At 45.9% G+C, this 23,074-nt stretch overlaps 1 protein-coding gene across 2 annotated transcripts in view; it reads left to right on the top strand.

Moving 5' to 3' along the window:
* Positions 1-23,074, top strand: part of LOC142588160 (neuroglobin-like) — a 278,478-nt gene that overhangs the window by 114,123 nt on the left and 141,281 nt on the right. The window lies entirely within an intron of this gene.

The raw sequence follows: 23,074 nt of genomic DNA, 5'->3' as shown, positions 1-23,074 counted from the left end.
GAACAGCGGGCCAGGCCTTCCTTACGCCCTCCCACGTATTTATTTTATTCACAACATATATTGCAGAAGTTCAGCTGACGACCAAACAGCTGAGCAAGCAACACGAAAGCAAAAAAATAAAAAAGACACAAAAGAAGCGATCGACAAACTGCAGATTAAGTTCCTGCAGCCCGAAAAAAATAATTAAGAAGGTGACTTATATAGTGAACACGTCGTAATAGCAATCATGCTTCAAGTGCGGTGCTCAAAAAACGAAAAATAAAAAAACGCAGATCAGATTCAAAATGGCACCAGCAGTCAAATGTAGGGTAACACGCGTTCCTCAAAATCGCAAACATCACGCGCAGTCAATCTCCACTAACACCACCCACTCTAAGTCCTGTCTGTCCTAGAAATCTCTTACTAGCTAAACCGGATATGAGTGAGTAAGTGTTCTACGAATGGAAACGTGGGTGGGGTTCGTGGGACACTGTCTGTCAGTCGAACTGCCACTATGCGTGGGTGAAGTTGCCACGTGACAGGAACTGTCAGAAAGGCGATTTTCTATACTTCACGTTGACTCGGCCGTTACGATTGCGACGTTCATGGCATCTACATTCGCGCGTTCTAGTATCATTGCTTGCTTTCCATTTGTCTTTAACATTTTTTTTTGTGTGCCATAACAATGGGGCAATGCTACTGCTACTTGGACATGGGTACTGTGTGAAGATGGACTAAAAGACATTAGCACTGTTTAAGAGGAAGCTTTAGCTCGGACCAACTCCGACGCGGCCTATTCAAATACATGTAAAACGCAAAAAACGTGTTTCTGAGATAACCCCTGGATGGATTTTAATGAAATTTGTTGCATTTGAGAGAGAAAGTTAAATTCTAGTGACTATTGGAAGCGAAATTTCTATTTAGGGCTTGAATTTTGTTAAAAATATTTTCAAATATTCGACTGTCTGAAAAGAATAGAAGCACGAAGTTTACAAATTCATAGCTCTGCATCAAGAACAGATATCGTGGTTCTGTAAACGGCACCCTTAGATCATTCAAAGCGAACAAATTCGATATGTCATTTTAGATCTTACGTGAATTTGTTACGTTGTGTACAACGGTTCTCCAAAAGCTGTATTTCCATATTAATAAATTTTTTATATTCATCTGTAACATGTCAATTTTGTCCGTAATTCACAGAATTGTATTATCATTTTTCGCTGTTGAGGTACAGAATTGTAAACTTGATAGTTTCGTTTTCCGAAAATTTTTGATTTTTGCCAATTTTTAATAAAAAATTGGCGACCTAACTTAAAAATTTGAAACCAACAGTAACTAGGTGTTAGATTTTTTCTTTTAAATCCAACAAACTTTTAAATCCAACAAAAATTTGGTGCAGTGGTTGCCGAGAAAAACGAATTCTCCTTTTACATCTATTTAGATAGGAGCGCCCGAGCTAAAGCTTCCTCTTAAGGTACACATAAATGCACGCAGCTGTCAGTTCATTACAATAACTGCAAAACGTGTACAACCTTTTCCCTTTAAATGGCAGCCTTTATTCAATTTTCACCTAGATAAATCACCTTGCTAACTTCGTTACATTACCCGACTACCCGTAATGAGGACATGTCATTCAAGGTGTTTGAATGTGCAAAAGAAATGTGCTTGGCTATTGTTTGACCTGAATGCCCAGTCTTGACAGTCGTAACTCTTTTGGTTTTAGACTCGCTAGTCATGCGGTTCTATACATACTACACATCGATGCAAGAAGACTGAGTCGGGATGGTCTTGCCTCTTCAGGTTCTGATAAAATCTTGAGCATGCGTTCCTTATTAGCTTAGCAGCAGTAAAATTAAGATAGAGTAATGACCTTCTTAATTCTTAAAACGGTCTCTATGCTGACAAACACCGCTGAACTACACTGAATCAGAAGAAACGAAACCCTCTTTAAAAAGTCGCAGTTCCGCCCGAAAGGCGAAGCATCGAATCGGATAGCATATTAGTAGACAGCTATGCGAAGTAAGGATAGTAGCTTTATCGGCCGTATAAACTTGAAAACATTCGCTTACTAACTGTATTAACAAGCACGGTGTCAGCGCTGTGTCATCGAGTGACATCTCACTCGATGACCGCGCTGACTCGCTGTCAAAATGGGGGAGCGAGAAAGTGCGGCAGCAGCAGCGAGCGAAGTGACCTTCGAGCAGTCTATCGCTTCAACGCAAGAGCGGCGAGAACACAGGGCGCACAAAGGTATGAGCCGTCTGCAGATCATGTTAAAGATACAGCTCGCGCGCGGCGGTGCAAAGCGCGCACTTTTTGGCGGAGTCGAAGCCGCCCCCCCCCCTCTCGCGCGCTGCCTCCCCGCTTTCCTCCATACACGTCGCGCGAGACTCAGCCGCGATCGTCAGTTCCCCTTGCGTACCGTCGCGAAATGCGCACTTGCTGCTAGAGCACAACACGTAGCATCACGGCGACGGCGACGGCAAAAATGCGTCTGGAGTGTTCATAAATTCGCTGTCACAATGAAACGCCATTTGGATGCGTTATATGCTCGCCATGATTCAGATTTTTGTTGCTAAAGCCATGGCCGACATGTACAAGCATGGTGAGCGTGGCCTAAACCGTCGAACATATTATATATATATATATATATATATATATATATATATATATATATATATATATATATATATATATATGTATATATATATATATATATATATATAAAGAAGGAAAGGCACGAGGTTCCAGAGTCGTGCTCTGCTGGCAACCCTGCACGTGGGGATGGCGACCTGAGCATTATCCCGCTACATCCGACGTCCAGGTGCGCGCGTGGGTGTCCCCGGCCGGGTTTATTAGGACTGATCGTTCTTGCAGGATCAATGAGAGAACCCGTGGTAATCTTCTCCGTCGTTATGGAAGGAAGAAATATTTCGCTGCCTGCAACCCCCCGCCCCCACCCTTCGCTTTTATTTCTATATTATTTTTTTGGGGGGGGGGGGACATCGAGCATACATAAAGAAATGGCGAAGCAGCACCATAGAAATAAATTACAGATTATTCCCGTCGAATGGGCACACTGGTAGGAGGGATATAAATGGATACGCACACTGAAAGAAACAAACATATGCAGATCCAGCGCACATGTAGGAACCTATGTGAAGCGAAGAATTTGCGGAAGCGGCTGTAAAGGTAAAGGCGATGCGTAAAATTTCCTTCATTGTCGTGCTTTAAAACGAGTAATGTCATGCAATGTGAATGTTTAGGCAACCCGTCGGTCACAACTATTGCGTCGCAAAATGCTTTATACTTGTTGACTGCGCCGTCCATAAAATATATGCACGCCGAAACGAGAACGGCAGTTTACGCGAATGCATATACATTTAAGACGCCGACGGAGCGATGTCACGAAGGCGATGTTTGATGCTTTTCGAGAGTCAACACGGCAAGGAGATGTGCTTGCTGAGAGAAGTACGATGTAAAAATACAGTGACGAGGTTAACCATTACTAGCCCATCTAACTCCTTCGTGTTAAGCATGATGTAGACTAACGCGTGAACGTGCTCTTGGCATGCACGTGCTCTCGCACGCACTAGGAGACGTGATGCAAGAGCCAGTTGTCTCAAAGAGCTACCTATAGCGTTGGCACGACCGAAGTAGGCTTGTGACTGTGGCCCAGTGGTTAGAGCATCGGGCCTCCGAGCTACGCGAGGCTGAGATTCGATATCAGCATCGTATATATATATATATATATATATATATATATATATATATATATATATATATATATATATATATATATATATATATATATATATATATATATATATATCATTTTCTGCGTGTGAGCTATTCCGCAGAACAGCAGTTCGAAGCAGCCACGGTCAGCAAAGTCCGGGAGGTTCCCTAAGAAGCCTTCGCTTTGAACTTGGCTGTGTTATAGAGAGAGAGAGGGGGGAGAGCAACATTACTTTGCAAACGACCGTCTGTCGTCCGAGACGCGCTGTCGCTGCATTGTGTGCAAACGATGCGAACAGTTGGAAGGGCCAATTTGGCGGCTGTCACCGACAAGGTCATTACGTGGCCTGCAAGCACCGCACCGCAGGCTGACTGGCGGTGGGCTCTTAAGTTGTTCTTAAGTTGTTTGTGATACCCGCGCGACCACCGCTTCCGCTTTCGGTCACGTGGTGGGCATCCGCTTTCACGCTGGAAGCCGAACAGCGCCTGACGCGCGTTTTGAGCGGATCCTGTAAACGGGGACGTAATTAATTATAATTGGAGGAGAAAGTTGGGATACTTGGCGCGTATTCCAGACATGAAACGTGTTTAACTGACATAAATAAAAAGACAGGGTACGAGACGTGTCCTGTGTGCGTACTCGAGAGCGTCTCAGGTCTGTAATTAATTGCTTGTGTCGCCCTTGAGGATTTGAGGCTTCGTGCCGTGTTTATGGGGCCGAAAGCTAACTTCTTTTTAAAGAAAGCAATAAGATATAAGTAAATTAAGTGGTGCATTAAATTTTGATGCCCGTACTTGTTCAGTATGTGGGCGCTGCTTTGCCGCTACTCGATCATTAAAATCATGTCCAGCCTGTCCAAAAGGTAGCAAACTAAAGTCCAATTCCTATGCATTGCTCAATTTATTTATTTATTTATTTATTTATTTATTTACTTGCTTGTTTGGTTTTTGTTTGTTTGTGTCTATATTTTATTTCAAACATCAGAATTACTTTGCATTTGAAAACAAAAAGTGAATTGAGCTAGTCACCCTAGCTTTCTATATATGGCAAATAAGTGCGCCCATTCTTACAGCGTAGGACTAAATATCTGACGTCACGCGGTGATGTCGGCGACGTCGAGCAGCGGTCGGCGCGGAAATTAATGAAACAAGACCTCGGCCTGACGTTTGACTGAAACGTTATTTCCGTCTTATCACTGGTCCCCTTCCACCGTCAGAACCGACGCTGATAGCGTCACCGAATTAGATTAGTCGTGGGATTAAACTTGTCGTGACCCACGATTAGGTGGGAGAGGGTATACAGGATGACGGTAGGCCAAGGGTGGTGTAGGAGGGGGGGGCGACGAGGAGGAGGAGGAAGTTAGAGACAAGTTTGCAAATGAGCCCTGTCTGAAGCACGGGTTTCCCGTTAATGGAGCTGAAGCACGTTGAAAATCTCATCCATGCCTCGCAAACCCCTCTCCGCCCCCCCCCCCCCTTCCAGCAGAATCTGCCCATCCCTCTCAACCACCCCGAGGACACTGGCAGAGTCCAGAGGCTTAATTACAGACCCACGAAGCGGAGGACAAACGGTTATGAGCACTGCCGCCGGCGCCGCGTCGTGTGGGCGCCATATGCCGTGACCCCGGGTTCGCGAGCAACGGTGAACCGGATTACGCGCCCCTAGCGGGTCCATCCCAATTTCATTAACGCCGAAATGACCTCTTCATTACTACGGAATACAACCGCTCCCTTTGTTTGCGTCCTGATTCTGCTGGAGCTAACTTCATTTTAGAAGGGTTCGATCAGTGTAACTTTCGGATAAAATGCCATGTAAAGGTACCAAAGAAAGAAAAGTTTTCATTCAACATTCGAAGGAATATAAAAAAAATAATTTTTGAATGCCTTAACAGACACAGCAGGTACTGGGCCCCACTTTGGCTAAAAAAACCATATCGTCAAACGTAACTCATTTCCGCATTAGCTCAGAACACTGCGCATCTTTAATAATTACTGAGGTACACTTATTGGAACTGTAGGGGTTATATGAACGGCAACGTATTTTCATGGTTGAGCCGGATTAGCAACACGCTTTTTTTTTCAGTTGCTTGAGCTCAGGTTCTATATTTGGATAGAGAAATAAGCAGTCGGAAGTTTTCAATTGCAAGTTTATAGCAACGCATGAATCAAGTGACAAATACAATTCGATACGTATTCGCAGTCTCGAAAATATAGGCGTACACCACACCTAATATTATTCCGCTTTTACACGAACGTATTTGTTTCGTGGAATAGTGCAGAGCAATAAGAGCCCACGCCGTTCCGTGGTGCTGTATAATTGAACGTCGCGAAAGAGGTATTGCCAACATTAAAACGAGTCGACGAATAACTAATCGAAAAAAAATAAAGGGAGAATACGAACGAAGAAAAAGTAACCCGGCTTTTATATCCTGGCCTATAGCCCTATATTAAAGGCAGCATAGGCGGACGGCATGTGGTTCAAGTTCGGATAGCGTGCCACCGCCCGTAATACGATTATGGACGCTAAGCGATTCTCATCCTTCGTCATTCTGACTGACCCTGCCCCTCATCCCGCCGTTCACCCGAATACCCTCAGGTTTCCGGGAAAAAAAAGGAAAGAAAGAAAGAAAGAAAGAAAGAAAGAAAGAAAGAAAGAAAGAAAGAAAGAAAGAAAGAAAGAAAGGAAGGAAGAAAGAAAGAAAGAAAGAAAGGAGAACGCGTAAACGAAAAGATGGGAACATGTCAGCCTCAGTGTCTATTAATGGTCAGTGCGGGCAAGGCCGGTAAGGCTGCCGCCGCCGCTTCTGCCTGAACCGAATTAAGCGGACGGGGCATTCCGGTGCTTTTAACGCGTCCCGTAGTCGTAACGCAATTTGTCGCGCTCTGGAATTTGTTCCCGGCAAAGCGGAGCTCGTTCGTTCTATTTAAGCGTTTTCCTCTTCCTCTTATATATATTATAATCTCGAAGCCCTCGTGTTCCAATACGACCATAGCATACGAGTTATATGCGTGCGTTCTGCAAGAGGAAGGAGGGCGATCGAATTAATTCTACGAGCGGGGTTTCTGGCTGCCCCGTAATTGGTTCGATTGGGCGCCGTACTATATGGCGGCGCCACAGCGGCGGCAGCGGTGGCGGCAGCGGCGATGTGCTTTTGCGCGCCCTGCCTTATTTGTCTTGGTAGTCGTTTTCGTTGTACAAGACAGAAGTAGGCACAAGCGGTTTCTCTTTTCGTTCTTTCTGCCTGCTTTTGTCGAGGATTAACGATGTTTCGGTTATTACGATTTCTCAACCGGACTGAGTGTGCCGTGAAACGAGGGCGATTCGTCGCCTGTAAAGGCAAAAGAACGTGCAAATTTCCAAGTGCTCGCGGAAAAGAACTTCATCTCTATTTCTTGTGCGGCTGCCGTCATCAGCTTCTAACCTAAAAAAAATTGGTAACCTCACGGCAAGCCTCATGTTGTTCTGAACTTAACTTTACCTAACGTTACCTAACATAACCTAAACCACTTTCTTAAATCTGCAGCCAGAATGTTTTTTTTTTATGTGCAGCTGACCCTGTACGTATTGTAGATTTCATTTGCTACAGTTTCAACGAAGGGAACTTCGAACAGACGTTGTCAAGAAGAGAATTCACGGGTGTCCGCATTCTTTCGAGACCCAATGGTGAAGTGCATCTTTGCGCTTTACAGAAATCAGCTGTCTTGCTGTAGGTGTCGTGTTGTAGCTAATTCAAAAGGCAGGTATCCCGGAGCAAAATTTCGCACGGCGCAAAGCCCTGCGTTTATTGCGGCCCACGTGGCTGACGCAGTCTCGCGACATTTCGTCCTACAACGTAACACTATGAAGCGTCCCAACCATAGAAGCCATAATTGTCCTGATTCCATGTAGCACGTTGGAAGTAGCGACCTCTCCTTGGACAGATAACAAATGGCGAGACGATCACATTTTCAAGATTTTTTTTACACATGCCAACCAATCGTAAGAACCCGGTCTTGCGGCAGTCGTGGAGCGCCAGTCCAAGAACACACACAAACGACTGAGGAATTATGGGTACACAATGTTGCCTGACAATTCTCGGAGTACAGGGCTGCCCGACAAGAAACTAAAAACGAAAATTGGTATGTGTCCAACACAGTCGTGTCGAATCGATTCATCGGCCCAAGACTCAAAGCCAAGCATATCTGGGCGAGTCGAAGATAAAAGGGCAGGATCGAATCCTGCCCGTCGCGGTAGCCTAGCGGCTATAGCGTTGCACTGCTGAGCTTGAGGTCACGGGTTCGATTCCGACCGAGGCGGCTGAATTTCGAGGGGGTTCGAAACGCAAAAATTATTGCGCGCTTAGATTGAAGTGCGCTTTAAAAAAGCCCACGTGGTAGAAATTAATTTCAAGTCCCTCACTATGGCTTGCCTCGTATTCAGATAGTGCTTTCGCTGCGCAAAACCCCAGAATTTTTTTTTAACTTGATTGATTGCCGTCCCCCTCCCCTCCCCCTCTGCTTGCCCATCCCGCGCTGTCGCAAGTTCATTTTAATGCGATAGTCTCACTCACCTGGTGCGCCTGTTAAGGACAGCAACCGAGAAAACAGAGCAGCCGCACTTCTTTCGTCTTGTGAATGCCTCATGTTTGCTTTCTTTCTTCTTTTTTTTTGCGTTTCTAAGAATTCTCATCGCTCCGCGAAAACAGGAGCATGGCCGACCCAGCGCGGTGTCGAGATATACTTCGCCTCACCAATTATGTGCAGTGAAGTGCAGCCTTGTGTCGGCCGATCAGTGAAGAGAGCCGGTCGCGTGTTCCTGAAGCAGGGACGAAGAACAGAAATCGCCCGTCGCGCGCTACTGATGCTTCCGTGACGTAATCACATTCAGTCGACGTCACGCCGAGGACGACAAGAGGCGGAAAACGGAGAGCACAGCTTCCTTCTCGTAATTTTCTTTCCTGGTTGGCCGAGACGCTACCCGCAAGCTGTCACTCTACTGCACGTAGTTGTCGAGACGGCTCCGGCAATTTGATCGTGCTCTTCCTTCTCAAATGGGGTGAAAGGGGGATGGCGGAGACAACGGGGCGCAGGGTTTTCGGGTCACTGTCATTAGCAGCGTAGGCCGAACCTCTCAACTACTAACACATACACCCATTCGACGCGCACGCACAGAAAAACACACTCTCGCGCACACACACACACACACGTAAGCACGGAAACAAACGCACGCGCGGGCACATACAAACATAGGCACGAGGCAAAAGCAAACTCACGCACGTTCGAACGCAGGCACAGTCAAACAGGCGCAGGCTAGCGCACACACACCGATCCGAACGCCCCGGTGCTACACCGGTGCAAAGTAAAGCTCTTCGTGCCACTAAGGAAGTACACAAAGTTACGAGGCAGCTTACTCTGCGCGCGGTTCGGTGAGCAGAAGTGAAGAGAACGAGCGGGGGGGGGGGGATGGTGGCCACCGTCAACACGGGAATTAGCGTTTCTCATCACGTCGGGCGTGCCTTTGTGTAATGACCGTCTCTCCGGTCTCGTACGCTTACCTCTCGCATCGCGCTGTTTCTCGCTTTCTTTCTTTTTTTTCTTCATTGTTTTCATTTATTGCCTAATCTCTCCTTTTCTTGACTCTGTATGAGCGCTTTCCTGCGTCGCAACCTCGACCGCCATCCGATCCACTAAATCCTTGCTCTTTTTCTCACAGCGGTCTAGATTTTGGGGACACTGTGCAACTCTTGTTAATGTGTACTTGATTACCTGACCTACCTCTCTTTTCTTCAAATTCCCTTTCTTTTTTTTTGATACACCCACGCGTCGTACGAACCCTCTCTTTTAGATAGTGTATATACTGTGTAATTTACCACTGATAGCGTCTTAGCCCAATGGAAGGGAAACGAAGGAGAAAGCACGTCGCCAACCCTCTCCATCTGACACCCCAGCTAAATCGAGCGAAGGAAATAAGGCTAAAGAACGAAGGCAACGGAAACGCATGGACACAGCTCTGGCATCCAATAACTATTTTGGAAAATAACACGAATATGTACCACGTGATATCACTTTACTGAGCAAAGAAGCAAAGCAAAACAACACAAGGTGTAGATAATGGACAAACATTATGAAATTGTGTGGAAACATACCAACAACGCCGAAATATGGTAATGTCTTACATGACGGCATCGCTGAAGCCCTGTTTACTTACGATGAACGCAAACGGCGCATCTCAAGCACCTCTCGCTTTAGTTTGTTTATGCAGAGGGTGACCTTTACAGCTTATATTATGGTTATTCCAAAACTCGCGGTATGATATACATTATACCGCGAGTTCCTCAGAGTCAGTAAGGAATAGTGAATAATTGGCGAGCCTCAAAGATTCTATAAAGTGAACATAACGAAGAGATTTCAGTGGGTACAATGACTTTACAGTTTGCGAGGTGAATGATTCTCCGCAAGGTTGAAGGAAGATAATAATAAGTGAAGGATGCAATTAATTGATGGCATTGTATGCCTTGCCGTCAAACTTTTCTTTACTTCGTATAACAATTTATACTTCGTGGAAGCACGGATTCGTGAAGCCACTTATCTGAAGCCTCTTGCGCGTCATGTGAGCCTCCGAGATGCACGCTAGGATGACATATTGCTTGCGATAGGAAATTATATTTAGTTTTGCATCGGTTCGTGTTATCTTTTCCATTTCCTTGCATAACGTCAGCATGGAACTAAATATAAACATTCAGGCCCGTTTATGTTACGTGAAGGCTGTTGTGCATCGCATGTTTGCCCACGAAAGAAATAACGAAAAGAAAGGACGTAGTGGGACGAAAATGTAGCCACTAAAAGCTAGGAAACAGCCGCAATTTGCTGAGTACATGCTAGAAGACGCCATCGTACCATTAGAAAACAGAGAGCTTACCGATGCGTACCCGGGCTCTAATAGTACAAGTTCGTCGACGCGTGCCTGGAGCGGCCATTGACGGGCAAGGCTAACTCGCAAATCGGAACGGATGTGGACTGATCCTTCAGGTACTTTCTATTTAGATCGTTTGGTCTTCAGCATCCAAAAGAGCGTAAATGCACTTACGAAGCCGCCTATTGAATTTGGAAAGGCACTTGAAGTGCCGCTAGTTGGCTTTCTCGTCTTTGCTATTTTTTTTGTGATGGAGCTATATTTTTCAATCTTTTCCACTCCTTGGCATTTATACGCGGTAAAGAGAGTTTTAGCGTGTACTGTATTCCGGTATACGCATGGGCGTTTCAGTGATACCGGTTTACCGAACTCTGGTGGCGACGTCTTCTGACGCTTCATCTAACCGTGCACAATGCCTTAGAGTTCTTGTCGAAAAAAAAAAAAGATACCCAAAAGGCACAACGTGTTCACCATTACGCCGCCACCGAAAATTGACGCCAAGAGGGAAGTAGCATACACTTAGGTAGTGCAATATTAGCTCTGTGTTTGTCTGGTTGAGATTCGCGCCGCGAGGTGGCGCCACCAATACGTCTACGCAATCCGCCTAAGCACAAAAAACACACCGGAGCAGATACTGGCAACATCAGGTATCCGTATGGTGCAGCAAAAATCCGGTGACCACTGAGAACATCCTAACGGAATGCGAAGGGATCGACCCAGTGAGACCGGTAGGTAACGTACACCTTCCAGAGGCGCTTTGATTTAAATTGGATGGAAGCATTAACCGGTCAGCAAGCGGGATAAGCAAAAGTCGTTTAGAGTATTGGTGGAAAAAAGCAGGGTAAATATTGATACTGGATCCGTTACAGGCATAGATATCGGTACCAGGTAGATAGCGAAGTTTTGAAGGAGACAAAAATGATTAAAGGGATACGTCACCTTCAAGAGTGGAACGTGATAGCATTCAAAGAACCCTGACTGCTTGTCACGCTTCCCATATGTAACCGTAATGTTTACCGTTACCGGGAAACGTTGGCGGCGAACGCTATGCACGAAGGCGAGCTTTCTGGTAGAAACGCGGCCCCTTGCGTGGGCCGCGATGCGGCGGAGGCGAGCGCCATCTGGAGGTGTTGCAAGGAACCGGGTGCGCCCACTCCGTGGCTTCCAAGATATTCGGGCGCCGGCTCGCGGAAATGGAGAATGCCGTGGCCGGCAAGGGTTTGTTCGAGTTTTCGCGTAACAGAATTATGTTTTCTCGTATATTGAAATTACAATCCGACGCTATCATGTCTGTAGGTTTAGTGTAAGTCATACTTTACTCTTTTTCTACGTATTTTACCTTGAGAAATTCAATCAGCTCAATAACTTCCTTGCGCCACATGGAGGGGCCTGGGTATGTGTTGTTCGAAATTCTTTTTACCGAAACGACGTCGCCGGTCACCGACGCTGGACGCCAACGTCGGATTTTCTGCGACAGGGGACCCTTAGCGCTTTAGCGTTAAAATGCTAGATTGAAAAGCATGCATAGCGTGCCTGATTAACTCAGTCTAGCTGACTGCTTGTCACCACCGCGTTTCAAAGGATATGCGAAGAAATCATGACCATCATCGTATACCCGGAATACCGCACAAGCTAAGCCTCTCTAATATCATGCTACGAATAGCGGTAATATCAAGCCACGAGTTATGATATCCTCGTTTTTCTGCGCCAGTGGAATTAGTCCGATGAGCTAGAGGGATTGATATGATTAAGCGATGGCTTGAGGATAACTTGGAAGAGCGAGTAAGAGACGGGAGACGGGATAATTGCGACTCACTCTGGAAGCTTCTTTTGCTAAACTCCGTAACAAGAGAGTGGTTCACAAGAAGATGGATGCTTGAAGATATTAACAGTGGTAGAACCAGGAAGGTCGCTGAAAGTCAACTTTTCTACAAGGGTAGCTGTCTTCGTCAAGGCAGTAGCCCTGACAAAGAACATTCGCCTTGTTCAAACGTTGGCTTCAGCCTGGATGTTCCTTGTCCTACCACTGTTAATCTCGTGAAGTTTGATGGCTAGGTAAGTGTCTCTTCAACGCTAGCTCATCATGCTGCTGCCGCTTAAAACCAACTTAAACTCTGATGTATGCTGCATTTAAGTGTACTGCGTTTTTGACATGCCGCTTGACAAAGAACAAAAAAATTATGCATACCGAATGCACATGTATGAATATATTTGAAGCGAAGCTCTGCGGTAGCCTTGCGTGGATCGGCTACTTCAGGCTATATATGTAAGTTCGCCGCCGGAGTCAACACCTGGGTTATTCAATCCCGCAGGCAAATTATCTGCGTATGCGTGCTCTAGAAAACCGTTAACGCCAGGATGGGAAGGAATATTCGAATAACATCTAATTTTGAAAATAATAGTTTTGTATCTATAGCTATTCGTATATTCTTCAACATCAGCCACCTCTATCTTCGTATGCACGCAAGTAGTAGTAATAATAATAAATAAATATGTGTGTTAAAAAATTAATGAACAGACATGGCAGGTAACGGGATGAAATATACAGGCGCGCTGATGCAGATGCTTGGTCGTCATGTTGGCGTTAGGCGAAACCGCAGGAAAAGAAGAAAAACATCGCTGACACGTTCCTTGCTTTGCCGTATCCATGAACCTGTCCGCCGTTACCGCATTCGTGACTTTTCCCGTCGATAGCATCCTTCTTTTATTGTCTGTGATCTGCTGACACACACACACACACACACACACACACACACACGAAAGCGCCAGTATCAATTACTTTCTAGTCTTTAGCATGCTTAGCACCAGCCGCTGTGTCGTCTTTGCTCAGCGCGACGTTCGAGAGCTTTCGAATTGTGGGCCCAAGACAATGGGTCTCCAAGCCGCGTTGGGTAGGCTGCTCTTGGGGTTAGAGGAGCAGCAGAGCTTGAGAATTGGGTCAAATGCAGGTAGCGTTGGGTGGAGCGCTCGGAACACCGCAGTGGAGAAAATGGAAAGGTGCGTGAAACCAAAAAAGAAAACAGAAAAAGAAAAGCTTTTCTTACAAGTGAAAACGAACAGAATGTAGTTTTGAGCAAAAAGGGTAGACACTAAGACGTAGTAAACGTAATCACTGTGTTAGTACTACTAATTAGGTATGCTTAATTGAGTATGAATTAAGGCGGCTTGGGGACCGACGCTAGTTTTCAATTTTTGCATCTTGGGTCAACTCGAACGCAAGAGCCCAGGACTGGCTCGGGTTCTGTGCATGCGCATTTGCGGCTCGCAATTTTCCTGGGTCTCCAGGCCGCTTGGTTGCCGAACTCTAAACCTCTCTATTGATTATGCTGTCGCCGAGTACGCAATATCGATCAGCTGGTTTGTCCCTGTCTTCCTTTCTCTTGTTCAAAGATTCGGACCTCCTGTCGTTATCTTTGCTGCGATCCCTTTGTTTGAACCTCAAACGAAAGGTGGAAACTCCGGTTCTGTCAAAAAAGAAGCGGTAAAGTAATGCCTTTGTCGCGGCCTCGCGAACGCCCTCGCGAATAAGAACCAACAACAACACCAACAAAAATGTTAGTTCGAAAGGAATTGTATACGGTCGTCGCGAGTAAGGAACAAAAAGAAGTAAAGATTGTACTGCAAAACCCAGGAAAGCGTGAGTAAGCAAGCATGGACGTTATGAAACAGATCGAAAGACATATTATTCGACGTCGGCGTCGCATTTCTGTCTCGTATGCCCCGTTAACTCTCGTCATCTCACCAGTTCAAGTACTCGTGGCGATCGTCGTGGCGATCTACTCCGAGTGAGAACTTCGCCTAGTGTTTACACAATTTTGTCTCTACTTCTTCGTATGCTATGACACTTGGCAAACAGGCCATGTAATTTCAAACATGCCCGCGTGTCTTCTGCTTCAACTTGGTAAATGCACATGCAATTTTATGCCTACCCAACAAGAAAACCCGTCCATCCGTCCATTTGACACGTAAGACGAATCGCTATAAAGAAATTAATGTATGAAACTGAATAAATTCGCAAGCAAAACCGATGGTGGTGGTAATTGAGCAGTGAATTAGTTCATAAGGATGATAAGGAGTGACGAGGGGTTAGATAAGTCTTGTCAAGGTTGATAATGGTGGGACGCGGAGGGATAAGGGCTTATAATTGTCGGATCAATTCTGATAAGGTTAATAAGCACTGACAAGCGTTGATAAGGGTCGGATCAACTCCGACAAGATTGATAAGGACCGATGAGAGTTAATAAGGGTCGCTTCATGCTATATAAGGTTGATACAGACAGATAAGGATTGATAAGGATCCATTGTGATAAGGTTTATACCGCCTGACAACTGTTGATAAGGCTCGGGTTGAGTGCGATAAGGTTGATAACGCCCGATACGGTTTTATAAGGGTGAGATCTAGTCGGATAAGGTTGATAACGACCGATAGGGGTCGATAAGGGTTCGCACTGGTCGGATCAAGTTTCATAACATTGATAATGACACGCGTTACGCGGAGATGAGCAATCGACACAGTGCTTACACATACTTAGACACTCCCAGAGGAGTTTCTGCACGATCTTTTTTTCATCGTGGCGTAAATAGCATGCAGATGTTGACCCGGAGAGAATCGCGAGAGACTTGCAAAGATTATATACGGAAGAAGCGAAGCGCTATGTGTGCATGTTGGCGTGCGTGCGTGGGTGCGTGTGTACCTGCAAGTAAGCGTGACAAGAAGCGAACGCGATCTGTGCAAGTTTTTTGTGCCATGCGTGCGTGTCGACGTGACAAGAAATGGTACACGGTATGCGGATTTCTAAGCGTGGGCGTGCGTGTCACAGTGATAGCGAGCGAGTGTACTGCAGGTGTGTTTTTGCGCCACCCGCCGTGGTTGCTCAGTGGCTATGGTGTTGGGCTGCTGAGCACGAGGTCGCGGGATCGAATCCCGGCCGCGGCGGCCGCATTTCGATGGGGGCGAAATGCGAAAACACCCGTGTGCTTAGATTTAGGCGCACGTTAAAGAACCCCAGGTGGTCAAAATTTCCGGAGTCCTCCACTACGGCGTGCCTCATAATCAGAAAGTGGTTTTGGCACGTAAAACCCCAAATATTATTATTATGTTTTTGCGCCTTTGTGTAAGCGTGACTTTAAACCTATGTACTATACATGCGTGTTTATGTGTTTCCGGCTGAGCGTTACAATAATTGGGCGCGTGTGCGTGTTTCTGCGCCATGCGCGCACGTGTCATAGTCACAATGAAATGGGTGCGCTTCGTGCACAGCGCTCTCTCACTTCATGCTTGTTCTTTCTTTTTCTTTTTATTTTTTTAGTATATGCGTGCGCTGTGGACACCAACAAGAACGAAGCTTTACCAACTCGTGCAAGTTTTAACTCGTGCACGTATGCGCATGCGTGTTTCAAGGCATGCGTGCGTTCCAGCGGTGACAATAAATGAGCTGTATATAGTGTGTGCGTTTCTTTGCAATGCGTACTTGTGAGCGTTACAAAAAGCAGGCGTGTTGGTCGTGCTCACGCGTATGCGCGTGGTGCGCTTTTCTTTTTTTTGCGTTGTCGGCGTACTTCGTACATCCTGCGCTGCTCTGCCAGTAACGCTAAAACAGCTAGTCCACCAACACGTGTGTTCAGCGTGCGTAAGCGTGACCGGAAACAGACGCGTAGCATGCGTGTTTGTTGTGTGCCTAACTTTTGGCGTTGTCTTGGGGTGCCGAGCCCGCCGATATACGTGCGCGCATTTTGAAATAACGCTCAACCAGCTAGCCCACCAACTCGTCCTGGCGCGCTAAGCGTGACGGCAGGTACAGCGGACGTGTAGTATACAATATAGCATGCGCGTTGGTGCGCACGTTTCTACGCTGACGTGATGAGTCCTTCGCTCTCTCTCTCTCTCTCTCTCTCTCTCTCTCTCTCTCTATATATATATATATATATATATATATATATATATATATATATATATATATATATATATATATATATATATATATATATACCTGTGCGTGTCCCTGTGTGCATGCATGTTCATGCTATAGGCACGGCTGGCAAAGCACTTTTGTCTTTCCGTCTCTCCTCTCTTTCTCGCTTCCCGCGCACCGCTCCCGCCTTTGTTCTCGATGCCGGCGTTTCGGTGAACGAGAAGAGACGGCGCGTGGCGGCGCTGAATAATGCATGACCGCTCTCTTGTGTTCCTCCTCGTCGGTAGCACAGCGCTCCTCTGCGGTCTTCGATTGAGTTTTGCGCAGACTCTTTTGGTTCGTTTAAATTTTTGTTTAATAACGGTCTTTCTTTTATTTTTATTTTCTATATTTTTTTTGTCTCCGAAATATTCGGCGCCACCCGCGCTCTCTCTACGGATTTTGCTTCCGGGGGCGCGCGATCGGCGGACACGTGAGAATAACGAAAACGAAGCAAACGAGAGAAAGCTCGTGATGACCTCATAGCGTTGCGTATTACTATAGTTTCGTTTTCTTTTACGTTGGCGCTGCGCTTCTTTCTTTGCTTTCCTTTATTTTTTCCTTCTGCCTTTCCTTTTCTGTTTCTTTTTTTTTTCCTTTCTTTCTAGAGAGAGAAGCCTTAATTGTATACATTCGGTTTTCTAATTCGGCTGGGTAACGCCCTTTCTTTTCTTTTTTTTTTTGGTTGGTCCGGCATAGGGGTAATAGAAATGAATAGTTAAAATTTTCGGGCGGTCTTCTTGCACACCGCTTTTCTGGGAAGCCCACGCGTGTGCCTTCATTGTGGATTTTGTGAGCGGACCAACTTGTGCACTCCGCAGAAGATAGCGCATTGCGCTGCTTCTGCCTACGGTGTAAGCCGCGGCGAAGACGTAAGCGGTGCAGCGTGGTATGAACACTAATTAATACGAGGTGTTTTGCGGGCTAAGAACCCGCCTGCGGCTATTCCCAGAGTATAAGGCGTCGGCATAGAGCGCTGGTCTCCAGGGCCGGCTAAGAAAAAAAAAAAAAAAAGGTGTGGAGATCTCTCTGCCGAACAACTTTTCTTTACGTATGCCGTAAGCATGGATGGAAACTTTTTCTTGCTTCTCTTGTTTCGTTATCTTTTCCGCGCTAACCCATCCCCTGTGCAGAGTATAACCAACCGAACACTTAATCTGGGGTAACCTCTCTGCCTTTCACCTCTCGTTTTCGTTCCTTCCTGAGCTAACTTATGAGGTTGCCTGTGATACCGCGTAATCACGCGAAAATGCGACTTGTATAATCGCTCTGTAGCCGGTTTCGTGCAGAGCTCCAAGGGTACGTAAAGGCTTAATCAAAGCCGATGAACTTGCATGGAAACACAACACGGTGCTGGAGTCGTATGTTTTTCACGCTTTGCGTTAGAATTTGTGCCGATAGCGTGCAGTCCTGGATAAATGAAATGCGAGAAAAGTTGAATGAAAAGTAGAGCATATTTATCGAGCGTGTTAACTCGATAACACGTACGATCTCACGCCGCTACACTTATCCGGTAGCCAGAGATAGTTTAGGCCACGCACTTAGCGTACAAACCGAAATCACGCCACATATTACTCGAAATGGTCAAACAAAAATGAAACAAAAGAACCCGTACTGGTTAGCTGTAACGTATTTTTATTTCAGTTGCGCACGACTGCAGATCAAACAAGTACAGGCGTAAGTGTAGCTGCTAAGTCAGCACATTCGGATCGTGTGACTGAAAAAAGGCCTCATACAAGTGGCAATCGTATACAGCTTCCCTATGCATATATGTAGGGACTGGTTATAATCATGACTGGCTATAATCATACCTGCCGGACTCTGAGCTCTAAAATGCCTAAAAAAATTCTGCAAGCGGGAGGGTGTATGGCGGCGCAAGTACCATCACAATTTTTTTGCACGATTCTTTTTTGTCGTATAACGTGACGCGGGCATTCGTAAAATCGTAGAACAAACCCAAATTCGTAAACATTGCGAAAAAAATCGGTTGGGTTGTTTGTTTTGTATACTTCACAAAGGTGTAGTAATGAGATTTATTGAATTCGGATGTCCTGCCAGGCGGCCTTGATCAACCGAAACTAGCGTGTGAGGCGCCAAAATTATGGTATACAGAAGACATGTTGCCAGCCCGGCATGTTGGAATACCCGCTAAATATAGCGCAATCGTATTAAGGGAATCTAAACTCATTTAAGTGTGTTATGTATTCAGTTGAATACAATAGTTAACTGAGCTTGATTTAGCTTTTTTACACAGAATTCATTTCGGGCGTGTCCGTGCGCACGCGCGAATTAAATGAAACTTAATTCTCTGGTCACGGCCTTGGTTAACCTTCCTACCTTTCCTTTTCATTCGCCTCGCCCGCTCTCTCCAAATTCTCTCGACTAGGGGTGGCATTCATTTACTCATTTCGCATGGGAATGGCCGACAACGCTCTCTGCCATGCATGTCTTTGCGAGGAGACGCTAGAACACATCCTGTGCGACTGTCCCGAATATAATGTTCAGAGACTGTGCCTGGCGTCCGTTCTAGCGCACGTTGACAATAGACCATTGTCAGTTGAAACAATTTTCACATGTCGCCGACAGAAGACATCGCAGCTGAAGGCGACGAAGGGTCTACTTCAGTTTTTGAAAAAGACGGGTTTGGACAAGCGGCTGTGACAGTGATGTCACGTACCACGCAAGAGTGACGGACTGCAACTGACGATGTGTGCGCTGTGCTATGTGCTCTCTCTCTCTCTCCTTCCTCCCCATCTTTCATCCCCCCCCCATCCCGCTCCCATGTGCAGGGTAGCAAGCCGGTTGAGCTAAACTCGCTAACCTCCCTGCCTTTCCTTCTCCACTTTTTCCTTCCTTTCTTCCTCTTAGTAGGTTAACAGTTGAACGGAAACTGTAGCACGAATATCGCGAGCGTATACTTTAGTAGAGAGTGAAAAAAAAAGGAGAGTTATCTGTTCGCAATGCACAAAAGTACGGAATGAAAGAAGTTCTCAGCTTCCACATATACGACAGCTTATTAGATGTCCACGTATACGATTGTTTTTCTAGGCGCACGCGGACTCTGCTGGCGGCGACCGCATACATATTGTCTGCCTCGAAATGGAAATGCCTGTGGCCGAACCAATATCCGGGTGGACGGCTGTTGGAGCTCCGTTCCGTTCCGTTCGGATTCTTCAGATTCCATTCCGTCGTCTTCTCCCATATTGTCTTGGTTTGCCGCGCTCCGTTGTGCTGGCATAATGTAACGATTCCGTCAGTGTTATTTCGCTTTTCTCGCGCTTCGTCACTGGTCTTACCGGTGCTGCGCCTGATCGGTTGTGAGTGGTATATGATAACGAATAAAAGCGAGCGAAATATCTTTCCATAATAATCGCTTTTGTTACATTTTTGATTTGCTTCGTGTGTAAATATATTGTTGTAAAAAGTAGAGCTAAACGATCACATTGATTGATTGATTGATTGATTGATTGATTGATTGATTGATTGATTGATTGATTGATTGATTGATTGTGCTTAACACACCGAAGCAGAACAGTGACGCAGAAGGCAAAAAAAGGAGGACGAAGTACGGATGTCAAACAAACGGCCAGGGTGGTGCTGATGATGATAATTATCATGATCATGCATGGGGTCAGAAAATGAAAAAAAGTCGGTAAAGCGGGAAATGATGAAAACAGACCGCTTGCAAAATGAGAGAGCTACATATACAAGCTTTAAAATATGCCAGAGATTCTGGCATGGCTGATCACCTGTAATGCTACTTCAGGTGCAAGGTGATAATTATGATATACATAGTGATGATAATGATCACGTCAACATGCACGCACGCACGCACACACACGCACGCACGCACACGCACACACACGCACACACACAAACACACACGCACGCACGCACACACACGCACACACACAAGGGCGAGCAAGCCGAGAAGTATGGTGTAGTCATTCGCTCATGGAGACATATTGCGAGATTACTGAACCATGGAGCTGCACCCCAACTAGCGTGATTGACAGGTGGTGTGACGCCCTCGGCCGTCTCACTATCACCAAAAAGCAAAATCCCTTGACTTATTGTTTGTTAATTAAGCCGCAAGCCTTTCTACGTTACGCGCGAATACGGTCTGCGCTTAAAGTAAGCTCCCAGTTATTTCTTTTTATTGAAATGAATATTAGGAGAGGTTGGCGCCTTTGTGGTGGCACCGGCTACTCCTTGTCACATGGCAAAGGAAACAAAGTTGCGTAAAAAGTGAGAATAGTGACACACAACATGACACTCAGTAGAGCACTGGATGAATAAGAAATATACAGTCCAACAGTACCTGAATCGCAAAGTTTTGTGCATGAGTTCAGTACACGTACGCATATATAAAGTCAGATATTTTGAACAGCCAAAACACACAACACATGTAATACTCTGCAAGTACAGAACAGAATCATGCATATTGCCTAAAAGTTTCGATCACCACATAAATCAATTTTGAACCCAGAACAACGTTTATGTTACTCATTTAGCGTAATAGCATCATCTGAAACTTAATGTTTTCTCAAAATGTTGGTGTCCTCAAAAAACTTTTTCCGAGCAAGAAGCGCTCTTTTCTGAAGGGCCGCAGTTGGCCATGGGCCAAGTATCTTTTTTACGGTGACTGGTCTTCTGTCTAATATTAACTAATTTACTTGCAGTACCCTTCTTTCTGGGTCGTATTTCGTGCACTCGAGGAGAAGATGATGCACATCTTCGTCTAGATGGCCACAAGAACACTGCGGATTAGAGACAAGTCTTATATTGTACAAGAGAGAGAGAGAGAGAGAGAGAGCGAGAGAGATAGCAAGAAGTGTCTCGTAAATGCAGTACCAAGACGCAGGCGGGGTACGAATGTTTCAAGTTTTCTGTTGACTCTTAGATTTTCCGGCATTGATAAGTTTATACATGGGTATAGTTATTCTTTGGCTGAACATAACAGCTTCATTATGGCGTGAAGACTGGCAGACCAGCTTTGCCAAGCTAATGCGTCCTATCAGCCATGATTTTCGGTCGACAACGTAAATGTGGTCGATTTAACTAGGCTATATTAATAGATAGGTGTTCTTTTTATGAGTGTAGTACCGTACTGCCCATGCATCACGAAGGCCTAAACGAAGATACAGTTAAGCGGCCCGATAAGAAACGTTCAGCAATGTAACGTATAGGGTACAAAACGTCAACCACGTTTTTAGCTTTCTTTTTCCTGCTACTTTTCTGCCATTGACGAATATATTGTGACTGAATATACAAATAAAGAGAGAAAATAAGCACTTCATTGGTTCACTAATCAATCACTGGACACTTGTCATGCAAGGAGTCACTTTGCCGCGCGCTAACTCGTTGCCGTCAAATTCATTGCAGTGCAGTAAGGCACCGTCAGCCTCAACACCCGGTGAGTTAATTAGGGTTCCTCTGACTCATGGAAAAAAAAAAAGATGCAGGGTGACGCTGTATACGCCTTGCCGCTGTCGGAAGCGAGCTCTGCGTAGTAGTCACTGCGATGACGTCATCCGACTTAATGCAGTATAGCTAAAGATCCGGAGGAGCCTGCCATTCACTCTACACACTTTGCTCTTCGGCAGCGTCGTGAAAGTTGCGAGAAGAGCACAGTAATATGGTGTCCGTGGTGTCACCTGACTATACACTCCAATTACAGAAACGAATCGTACAGAAAGCAGGAACAATAAAAAAATGGCCCTGGACGGGTTGGTGATGAGGGTCTCGACGCTACGACGCTTATTAACCGAGCACGTGCTTTGCATCACGAAAGCCCCGAGCTCCGCGCGAAGTTCCAGCGGTGTCGCATTCGACGCGCCGCTCTCTCCGAATGTAATTAATTCTCGAGTGGTTATTACGCGGGCTTCTCCGACCCCTCCTCACGTTTCCTTAGCACAGCCTCGTTCCTCCGCAGCGTCTATTGACTACGCAGCGTATCCTTCGGCGAAGGTTCAACGTTGAAAGGCGCTTGTTGCGTGCGTGCCATGCGCGTGGGGCCTTCATTATCTCTCACTGCAGAACTGTCACGCACAGAGTTAGTAAGAAGCGGTTTTTTGGGGTAACATTTACTTTACTACACTCACCCGTATGCTTATGTAAATCAGCGACTGAAATCCAAGTTTCCCTGCACCGCCGTACACGTCACGCGCGCGTCACGCCAAGTCAGTGAACGAAGTCAACTGAGTAAATGTGGGTTGCACAGGACATTTCTTTCTAAATCTCGTTCCTACTGACTAAAATATGTAGTAAATGGGTCCTTGCTGATCTAAATACAAACATACAGACGAGCACAAATAAAAAGAAATTGGAGGACGCTTAAGCTTCGCCTTCAAGAGCGGAACGCGACAGCGTTCCCGTCGACCCGCCAGGGGGTGTAAGACAATGGGCTACGGCGCAGCGACTACGCGCCCCGCATCGGACGCGGTGAGCGTCGAGCAACGCAGCGTTCGGCGCGACAACGAAATGTGCGCCTGAGCAAGCGACGCACGCCTGA

This window comes from Dermacentor variabilis, chromosome 7 (genome assembly GCF_050947875.1).
Source record: "Dermacentor variabilis isolate Ectoservices chromosome 7, ASM5094787v1, whole genome shotgun sequence".
Lineage (NCBI taxonomy): Eukaryota > Metazoa > Arthropoda > Arachnida > Ixodida > Ixodidae > Dermacentor > Dermacentor variabilis.
Note: the sequence above shows the minus strand (reverse complement) of the source record. Positions and strands in the feature narration are given on the sequence as shown.